Consider the following 9255-nt stretch of genomic DNA (forward strand, 5'->3'; position numbering starts at 1 on the left):
GGTCATTCGAGGGAAAAACATAAGAGTTTTCCCTCGGATGACCGCAGCCCCTGCCCCCGGTGCATCACATGGACGTCACGTGCTTTGGGGGTGGGGTTCCCCCCGGGGCCCGATCCGCCGGCAGCAGGTAACGGGTTTCTGGGGCAGGGGGACTTGGCAAGCCTAGTCATGAGTTCTCTCAGAGCTGTTCTCTCAAGAGCAGTTCTCAAAGGACCTCTCTCAGCCCCACCTACCTCACGGGGTGTCTATTGTGGGGAGGGGGAGGGGAAGGAGATTGTAAGCCGCTCTGAGATTCCTTCGAGCAGTGAGGGGTGGGGTATAAATCCAATCTCTTCTCTTGTCCTCCACACAGCATGCACCTTGTGAGGCAGATGGGGCTGAGAGGGTTCTGAGAGAACTGTGACTGGTCCCAGGTCACCCAGCAAGCTTCATGTGGAAGGAGGAGTGGGGAACCAAAGCCGGTTCTCCGGATTAGAGTCTGCTTCTCTCTTCACCACCACCACCACCCCACCCCACCCCACTCTCCTGGCTTTTCAGGCTCCAAGGACCAGGTAGCAGGTCATGGGAAAGACCTCTGCCTGAGACCTTGGATTGCTGCCCCCAGTCAGAGCAGAAAAGACAGACGTTGATAGTCCAAGGATCAGATTCTCTCCAAGGCAGCTTTGTGGGTTCCAATTCTATGACTGGGCAGCAAAAAGGGAGTCCGGGGCAGACCGGTTTGTTTTGGGGAGGGTGAGATTTTTGATTGAGAGACAGTGTGATGGAGTGGTTAGAGCGTCGGACGAAAATCTGGGTTTAAACACCCACACTGCCTTACAGCTTTCTGGGTGACCTTGGGCCAGCCACAGTCCGTTCACCCGACCTACCTCAAAGGTTTGTTGGGAGGAGAAAGGGGGAAGAAAACGTGTTCACTGCCCTGAGCTCTGCAGAAGAAAAAAAGGATTTAAAATGTGCTAGATAAATAGCTGCTGCATTAACGTTGACGTTGTGTGCCTCCTTGCTTCCTTGTATTAATTCTGATCATTTATTTATTTATTTGATTTTTATCCCGCCCTCCCGCCGAAGCGGCTCATCTATATGTGAAAACTGCCATCAAGTCGCAGCCAATATATGGAGACCCTGTATAGAAATATTGATTTCTACAAGTCTCATGCCTTCTCCTGTGATGACATTCTATGTCTCTGTTTCCTGTGCAGGCCAAATGGTCCAGGGCAGACCAGATGGCCTGAACAACCTCAATAGCCATGCCATATAACCGCACATTCTTTCACAACCTCTAAGTGGAAGAGCTAGACTTCAAGGTGCCTGCTTTAAGGCTACATGGGCCATGTCACGTACATCATGGAGAAGCTGGAAGTTGGGTCATCTGACTGCAGGAGGAGTTTCCAAACTTCTAGCCATTCCTGTGTTGCAGCTATGGCAACCAACAATTGGACACACCTATGTCCACTCGTGATTGGCTGAGTGGCCACGGCTGATCATGACTGGAATTGGGCTATAATTGTTTGATCCCAATGAGAGAGACTCGCTCTTAGTTCATGCTCTCTGCTCCTGCTCTCTCTGCTTGTTTTATGGCATCTAGAAATGCCGTCTCGTGAGAGACAAAGAACTGCTTGTGAATTGGACCACATGGTTGAGCAAAGATGGACTTTTCCTTCAAAATCCCTTGGACTGTTTGGATATTCTTAACTTGGTAAATATGTATCTTTTACTGTGTAGTTAAGGCAAATCGCCTTAGGCTTGTTATTTTGGTAAACTCTGGTAGTCTGTGCTAAGCTCTGTACAGACCCCTCATGGGGTTTTCAGGAGAAGAGACCAAGAGAGATGGTTTGCCATTGCTTGCCTCTGCATCATGACCCTGGTATTCCCTGGTGATCTCCCATCCAAATACTATCCAGGGCCAATCCTGCTTAGCTTCTGAGACCTGACAAGACTGGGTTTTGTTGTTGCTCAGTTGCACAGTCAAGTCCAACTCTTCGCGACCCCAAGGACCACACCACGCCAGGCCCTCCTGTCTTCCGTCGGCCTCCGGAGTTTGCTAGATTGGGCTAGCCGGGGATATCCAGCTCTGAGCTTCACCACTCTAGCTTTGTCTGTTCTAACCTGATTCTCCAAAGCCTCTGAGTAAAGAAAAGTTTTCTCCCCACTTTTGGATAGACGGGGGCCTGCAACTTTTTGTAATTAAAGAGTAAAACGACATCAAACGCAGAGCAAGAGATCAACAAGGGAAGCCCGTTTGAATCCCAGAAACCGTACAATGCAGTGTTACCGATAACTGACGTGGTGCTTGATAATCCATGAAGTTTATGCAGCCACAACTCTGCTTCATTAGGAAGCAGGCACCTGCATCCCGGAGGACACACGGGGTCTCACGATCAGGAATAAATCCACAAAGCACCCTGCACAATTGTTTCAGTGTGCCGGCATAAATCTGTGCGTGGTTCATGCTCAGCTTACTGGCACCTGTTCGCCGCTAACATTTCCTTTTCCTGTAAATCATCTCTAAGAAGCCCCTTGGTCCTAGGGTTGCCAACCTCCAGGTGGAGCCTGTGGATCCCCTGGAATTACAACAGATCTCCAGCAATGCTCCCTCTAAGCTGTGGAGTCTGGTGAGCAAAAATTCTACTTTGTGAGCTACGGGCACTAAGGTTGTGAGCAATGTTCCCTCTAAGCTGTGGAGTCTTGTGAGCAAAATTTCTACTTTGCGAGCTACTGGCATTAAAGTTGTGAGTGAGTGATTCAGCTACTGCATTAATTAGTTTGTTCTGGAGCCATCCTTCCTGAGCTAAGACAAAAATGTGTGAGCCAGAGGCTAAAAAACTGTGAGCTAGCTCACACTAACTCAGTTTAGGGGGAACACTGGTTGTGAGTGAGCGATTTGGCTGCAGCATAAATCAGTTTGCCCTGGAGACATCCTCCCTGAGCTAAGACAAAAGTGTGTGAGCTGGAGGCTAAAAAACTGTGAGCTTGCTCACACTAACTCAGCTTAGAGGGAACATTGACCTCCAGTCTACAGAAATCAGCTCTCCTGGAGGAAATGGCTGCTTTGGAGGGTGGGCTCTGTGGACTCATACCCGGCTGAGGTCCCACTCTTAACCAACCCCTGCTCTCCCCAAACTCCACCCCCCCAAATCTCCAGGAATTTCCCAACCCAGAGATGGTAACCCTACATTCATCCTGCTGATCCCTTCACAGCCTGGCTTTTCTAACATCCCTCCTCCTCTATACCTTAAAGAGCCAAATCTGTGTCCACGTGGAGCCACATTCGGCCCTGGAGGGGTAGGTTGCAGACCCCTGAGTCAGGGGTTCCTAGGAATGAACTGAAGGCCTTCTGTAGAGGTAGCAGCGGGTGCTCGTCCACGCGGCCGGAGCCCCTCCCCAAGCGCTCTCACTCTCAGGTTTAAGCCCCACTGGAAGAAGAGGAGGAGGAAGAAGAGGAGGAGGAGATTGGATTTGTACCCTGCCCTTCACGACCCAAAGGAGTCTCGGGCTGAGTTCAGACTGGCAGTTTGGCCCGATAGAGGCACGTTTCACAAACGGATTAAAGGGGCCGGTTCACACAGCCACAGCTGCCAGGCGTTCCCCAGCCGTACTCAACCTGTCCTATGACGATTCCCTACCGCATTTTAAAAGTACCAGGTGAAAGTCGTAGCAAACCCTGGAGGGCGCATTGATCCCGCTTCCCAAAGTGTGCATGCTAAAAGCCACAAAGAAGCCACATTGCTGTGGTGCTGTGCCTATGCGCATAGGTGCATGTCACTGGAGTGAAAAAAGCCGCTTACAGCCGCACCTCCGCCGGGGGCGGGCCAACAGTGCGAACGCTCCCTTGCACCTCCTCCCCAGTATGCTCCCGCATCAGTAGGTGCAGTGTGACCGGGAACCCCCGGCACAACTTGGTCCGGGTCTTTTTGCCCCGCCTCCCATGCGCTTCATACTGTCCTCACCCTCCGAGCAGCTTGCAAACTCCTTTCCCTTCCCCTCCCCACAACAGACACCCTGTGAGGTAGGTGGGGCTGAGAGAGCTCTGACAGAAACGGCTCTTTTTCAAGGACAACTCTTATCAGAACTACGGCTTGCCCAAGGTCATCCAGCAGGTGCAAGTGGAGAAGTGGGGAATCAAACCCGTTTCTCCCAGATTAGAGTCCGCACACCTAACCGCTACACCAAACTGGCCCTTCAGCTGCTAGAACTAAAGCAGGCGATACATTCTAGGAGAGGGAAGGTGGCTAAGCTGGGGTCATTTCGTAGAAAAAGAGGTGCAGGAGCTCATTAGCATAACTTATTTGCATATGCCACACCCCCTGACATCACCGGAAGCGTGTCAGAAGGCAACACCCACCGCTCACGCTCTACTGGACTGTTTTGGATCGCTAGCTATTGGGGGGGGGGAACGTGCAGATCTGTCCTCGCAGGGGAGGGAGAGCTTGTACCTGAATAAAACTTGGTCTTAAAGGTGCCACTGGACTGTTTTGGGCTGAGGGGGGGGGGCTCTGCCACTTACCTGGCTGCTTCTTGCTCTGACTGAGGGCTGCTGGGAGCAGGAGGTGGGGCTTGTTGCATGTGCCCGCCCCCTGGGCTCTTTACTGCCGGAGCTCCGCTCCTGTGCGCTCCTGCAGGAAATGACCCCTGTGGCTAAGACAGAGCAGTGCTTGGAAGGGAGACCTCCCAGGAAAACTCTGCCGAGGAAGGCCAAACCAGCTCTGCTCGAAAGACTCTTGCTGGAGTCCCCAGAAGTCAGTCCCGACTTTGATGGCAGATGCATACGTACGGATACGTTTTAGATTGAATATTTAAAAAAAGTAGATCCAGGATGCAATTTCAAGTTCTTCACTTAACAGACTTCCCTGCCTATCTGTGCTACCTTTAGATTTCTAATGGGATGGAGAGCTGTGTGTGTGCGCGCGCGGGGGGGGGGGGTTATGCAGTTAAAGCTTCGTGATGATCTGTTTTGAGCAGCTCAGTCGATAACTTCTGGATCAATGGGACACGTCAAAAAATCGATCCAGGAAGCCGTACAGAGCTGTGCTACTAGCAGCCGTTTACCATGAATCCTTGACCCCAGTACTATTGTATGAACCATCCAATAAATAGAGATGACATATTTTCTTCCTTTAAGCCCCTCCCCCCTTAAAATTGATTTGGAACCACAGGTTTGGAAAGTTTCAAAATACCATCGAAGAACTGCTTGGCCAGATCAGAACCCAAAAGGTCACAATCTCAGGCTCCGTTCTGTTCCTGGCCACGGCCACCCAAAAGATTCTGGGATTTGCCAGCAGAGTACCAAGATAACAGGGATCCCTGCTTTTGCCCCCAGCATCTGGCAATTAAAGGTACACCACACCTGCATGAGGATGCTCAGTTTTCAGCCCTCACCATGTCGATCCCAAGAAATCACCCACCTAACTCCTGAATATGGTGCAGGACGTAGAGTTTCCAGCTCCTTGTTTGGAAATTCCTGGAGATTTGGGGGGTGGAGTTTTGAGAGGGGGAGATTTGGGGCAGGGAAGGACTTCAGTGGGATCAAAGGCCAGAGTCCGCCAAAGCTGCCATTTTCTCCAGGAAAGCTCCCATCTTCCCCCAGATCTCCAGCCACCACCTGGAGGTTGGCGACCCAATTCAGGATAGTGGGATCTATAGAAGGGTTCACCCTCCCCCTTTCCTGAGACCCTGAAGGTTTGCCCCTTACAATCCCAAATGTTCAGGTCTTTGCCTTCACTCCTTATGGTGAAGCCAGTTTGGTGTAGTGGTTAAGTGTGCGGACTCTAATCTGGGAGAAACGGGTTTGATTCCCCACTCCTCCACTTGCACCTGCTGAATGACCTTGGGCAAGCCATAGTTCTGATAAGAGCTGTCCTTGAAAAAGAGCAGTTTCTGCCAGAGCTCTCTCAGCCCCACCTACCTCACAGGGTGTCTGTTGTGGGGAGGGGAAGGGAAAGGAGTCTGTAAGCCGCTCTGAGACTCCCTTGGGTAGTGAAGGGCGGGGTTTAAATCCAATCTCTTCTCTTCTTCTTCTCCTTCTTCTGTATGGCTGTACGTTGTGTTTTGGGTTTTTTTTCCTTTCCAGGTCTTATTTTGGGCTGAGAGACAGCGTCTCTAATGTAACCTCCTGCCTCCACAGACAATAATAAGCAACACGAGAAGCTTGATTTGCATCCCGTCTTCCGAGCTGTTATCCGCAAACATATACAGAGACTCCGACAATGTAAACATTCCATACCGTACCGTGTAATTTTAATCAGATGGCTCGTTTCCCGCATTGTTTGCTGACGTTCATGCACTCTATCGGTCTGTTTAACATAAATATCATTATGCATGCAAATAAGGCCGTCACATTCATTTTTCTGGCGCTGCTGTGACAGCTCAGCCATTGGCAGAGTTAACCAGCGGCGTGCCCAGGGCCGGCAGGGCAGGGGGAGCCGGGGTGGGGCAGAGGGTCCCCACACACACACGCATAATTGACCTGTCGAATTTGCTACCCTAAAATGTGGCCACTTGGGCTAAGGTTGTATTAGAAGGAGATTAAAGAAATTCATGGAGGATAGATCCCAACAAAGCTTAGGAGCCAAGATGGCTTAATAGAACCTCCATGGCCAAAGGTAGTGTATCACTGGATACGATCTGCTAGTAGGCACACCGTCTGGAAGGGCTTTGTAAGGCCCAGAAAGTTTGGAGGCTGTCTCTCGAGCACATTGGTATCCCACCCTTCCTCCAAGGAGCTCTGGGCACCGCCCATGTTTCTCCCTGCAGCATTGTACCCTTACAACAGCCCTGCGAGGTAGGTTAGGCTGAGAGTGTGGTTGGCCAAGGGTGGCCTGTGCCCAGTTCCGAGCAGGGAATCCCCTGGTCTGAGGGGCTTCTGCTCACCGCCAGCCAGCTGACTGGTGGGGGAAACCCTGTCCCCAAACAGCAACATCGCAATATCCCTGGCGCACTGATGACACACAGAAGTGATGTCATCGCATTGGGGACTTCGTGTGGGACACTCTGGTTCTGGGGCAAAAACTCTATGGTCTGGTGCCAATTTTACTGGAGTTTTGCCCCCAAACCAGAGCATCCCCATGTGACGTCCCCAACGCAATGACACCACTTCTGCGCAACATCAGCATGTCACGTTGCTCCGCCCCCCTCCTGGAAAGTTCCCTCCCACCCCCTGCCGGTGCAGACAGTGGACCCGGCAACCCGAGGCTGGCCCAAGGTCACCCAGCAAGCTTCACGGCCCAGCGGGGTCTCAGGCCAAGGACTTCCAGACACAGTGATCCCCAGCACGGTGACTATGGGTCCTACGATGGCCACCAATGCATTTTCTGGCGTGGTGTCCACCTCCTTCTTCCCCAAAGCATGTTTTCCCCCCAAAGCACAGAGCTAACCCAGGCTTTCCTCCCCTCTCTTTGGAGCAGAAGGGGTTTCAGACGGGTCCCAGAAACAGTCACACCTTCTTCACCGGAGCACGTTCAGGTTGGAACCTCCCAGTATTTGGAGACTGGGCCTCTCCCCCGAGGCAGCCATTTGGCGGTGGAACCCACTGAAAAGGAAAGCGTGCCATCGCGTTGCAACTGAGTTAGTTTGGTGTCGTGGTTAAGTGCACGGACTCTAATCTGGGAGAACCGGGTTTGATTCCCCGCTCCTCCACTTGCACCTGGCTGGATGACCTTGGGCAAGCCGTAGTTCTGGCAGAGCTGTTCTCTCAAGGACAGTTCTGGAAAGAGCTCTCTCAGCCCCACCTACTTCACAGGGTGTCTGTTGTGGGGAGGAGAAGGGAAAGGAGCTTGTAAACTGCTCTGAGACTCCAAGTGAAGGGCGGGGTATAAATCCAATCTCCTCCTCCTCCTCCTCCTCCTCCTTCTTCTGGAGAACCCCTGAAGTTCCACCTTATGCAGTTTCCAAGGCATGAGCAGAAGTGGTTTGGAAGAAGGTGGAGTTCAATGGAGACAGGTACAGAATCAGAATGCATACATTTGCTATCCTCCAGGTGAGGCCTGGAGATCTCCCGAAATTACATCTGCTCTCCAGAGTACAGAGATCAGTTCCCCTGGAAGAAATGGCTGCATTGCAGGGTGGACTCGATGCCATGACAGCCTGCTGAAGTCCCTCCCCTCCCTAAACCCCACCCTCCCCACCCAGCGCACATGATCCACGGGTCCATGCAGAATTACAGTTACTCTTTCTTGCTTCCGCCAGTCCCAGAAATCACATTTCCTCCATCCCGTGTAGCCACAGTTGAGGTGACCACCATCACGAGAGGGGGAGGGGACCTTGTTAAGTCACTCGCTTAACAAAGCAGTCGGAGAGTGATTCAGCAAGAACACAACTTTACAGGGCGTGGCGGTCAAAGTCCGAGAGTGGAAGAGACGGCTGACGTGTTCTCCATGCTATCGGAGCTGCTCAAGCCCATAAATGAGAGACTCGATGATATTAACCATCAAATGACCGCTTCAAACCAGAGCCTGGCAAAGCAGCAACAGCAAATAGCCGAGCTGACTAAGAAATTGTTGCAGACGGAGGAAAAGCTGAAAGAGACTGTACATGACACCAAAAGAGTCAAAAAGAAGATTGGTTTGTTGGAGCAAAGACAAGACTTTCAGGAAAGAAGATTGTTGAACTTACAAATGGAGAAAGCAAACAAGACACTCAGGTTCCAGGGGATAGCCGAGGCGCAAGGAGAAAACTTGAAAGCGATGATGGCAGAGCTCATCGCCCCAGCAGTGGGGGTCTCAACGGCAGAAGTGGAAGCAGAAATTGAGGTGATTTATCGATCATACTCAAAATATATTAAGCGGAATAACCTGCCGGGTGAAATTGTTGTCAAGTTTCTCAGAAGACAGATGAGGGATGATATCCTTAAAGCAACAGCGGCTAGTCCCCTGCAGCTGGGAAATGCAGGTATCAGGGTCCTAAAGGACACTCCGTTTGAGGTTCGCCAGAAAATTAAAGCGTACAAGGACCTGATTTCAGTCCTGCAACTTTCCGGAAGGTGTTGTGTTCAAATATGGAGATAAAAGGGAAAAATTAACTCGTTTCTGAAAGCGGAAGAATGGTTGAAACGGCACTTCGGATAGAAGGAAGAGGAGCAACAGGAAGAAGAGGGCAGAGCAGGCATTAAAGAAGAGATGGATGAAGACCAAGGTGCAGCGGGAGGTGCTTCGGCCAGAGAGACGTATGACTTGCAGCATAGAGGACCAAAATAACCCTTTACAAATAAAGACTCGCAAATGATGAAGATGATGAAAGAGACTCGATGCACACACGAGAAGCTGG

This window comes from Gekko japonicus, unplaced genomic scaffold (genome assembly GCF_001447785.1).
Source record: "Gekko japonicus isolate JY-2015 unplaced genomic scaffold, Gekko_japonicus_V1.1 scaffold2551, whole genome shotgun sequence".
Lineage (NCBI taxonomy): Eukaryota > Metazoa > Chordata > Lepidosauria > Squamata > Gekkonidae > Gekko > Gekko japonicus.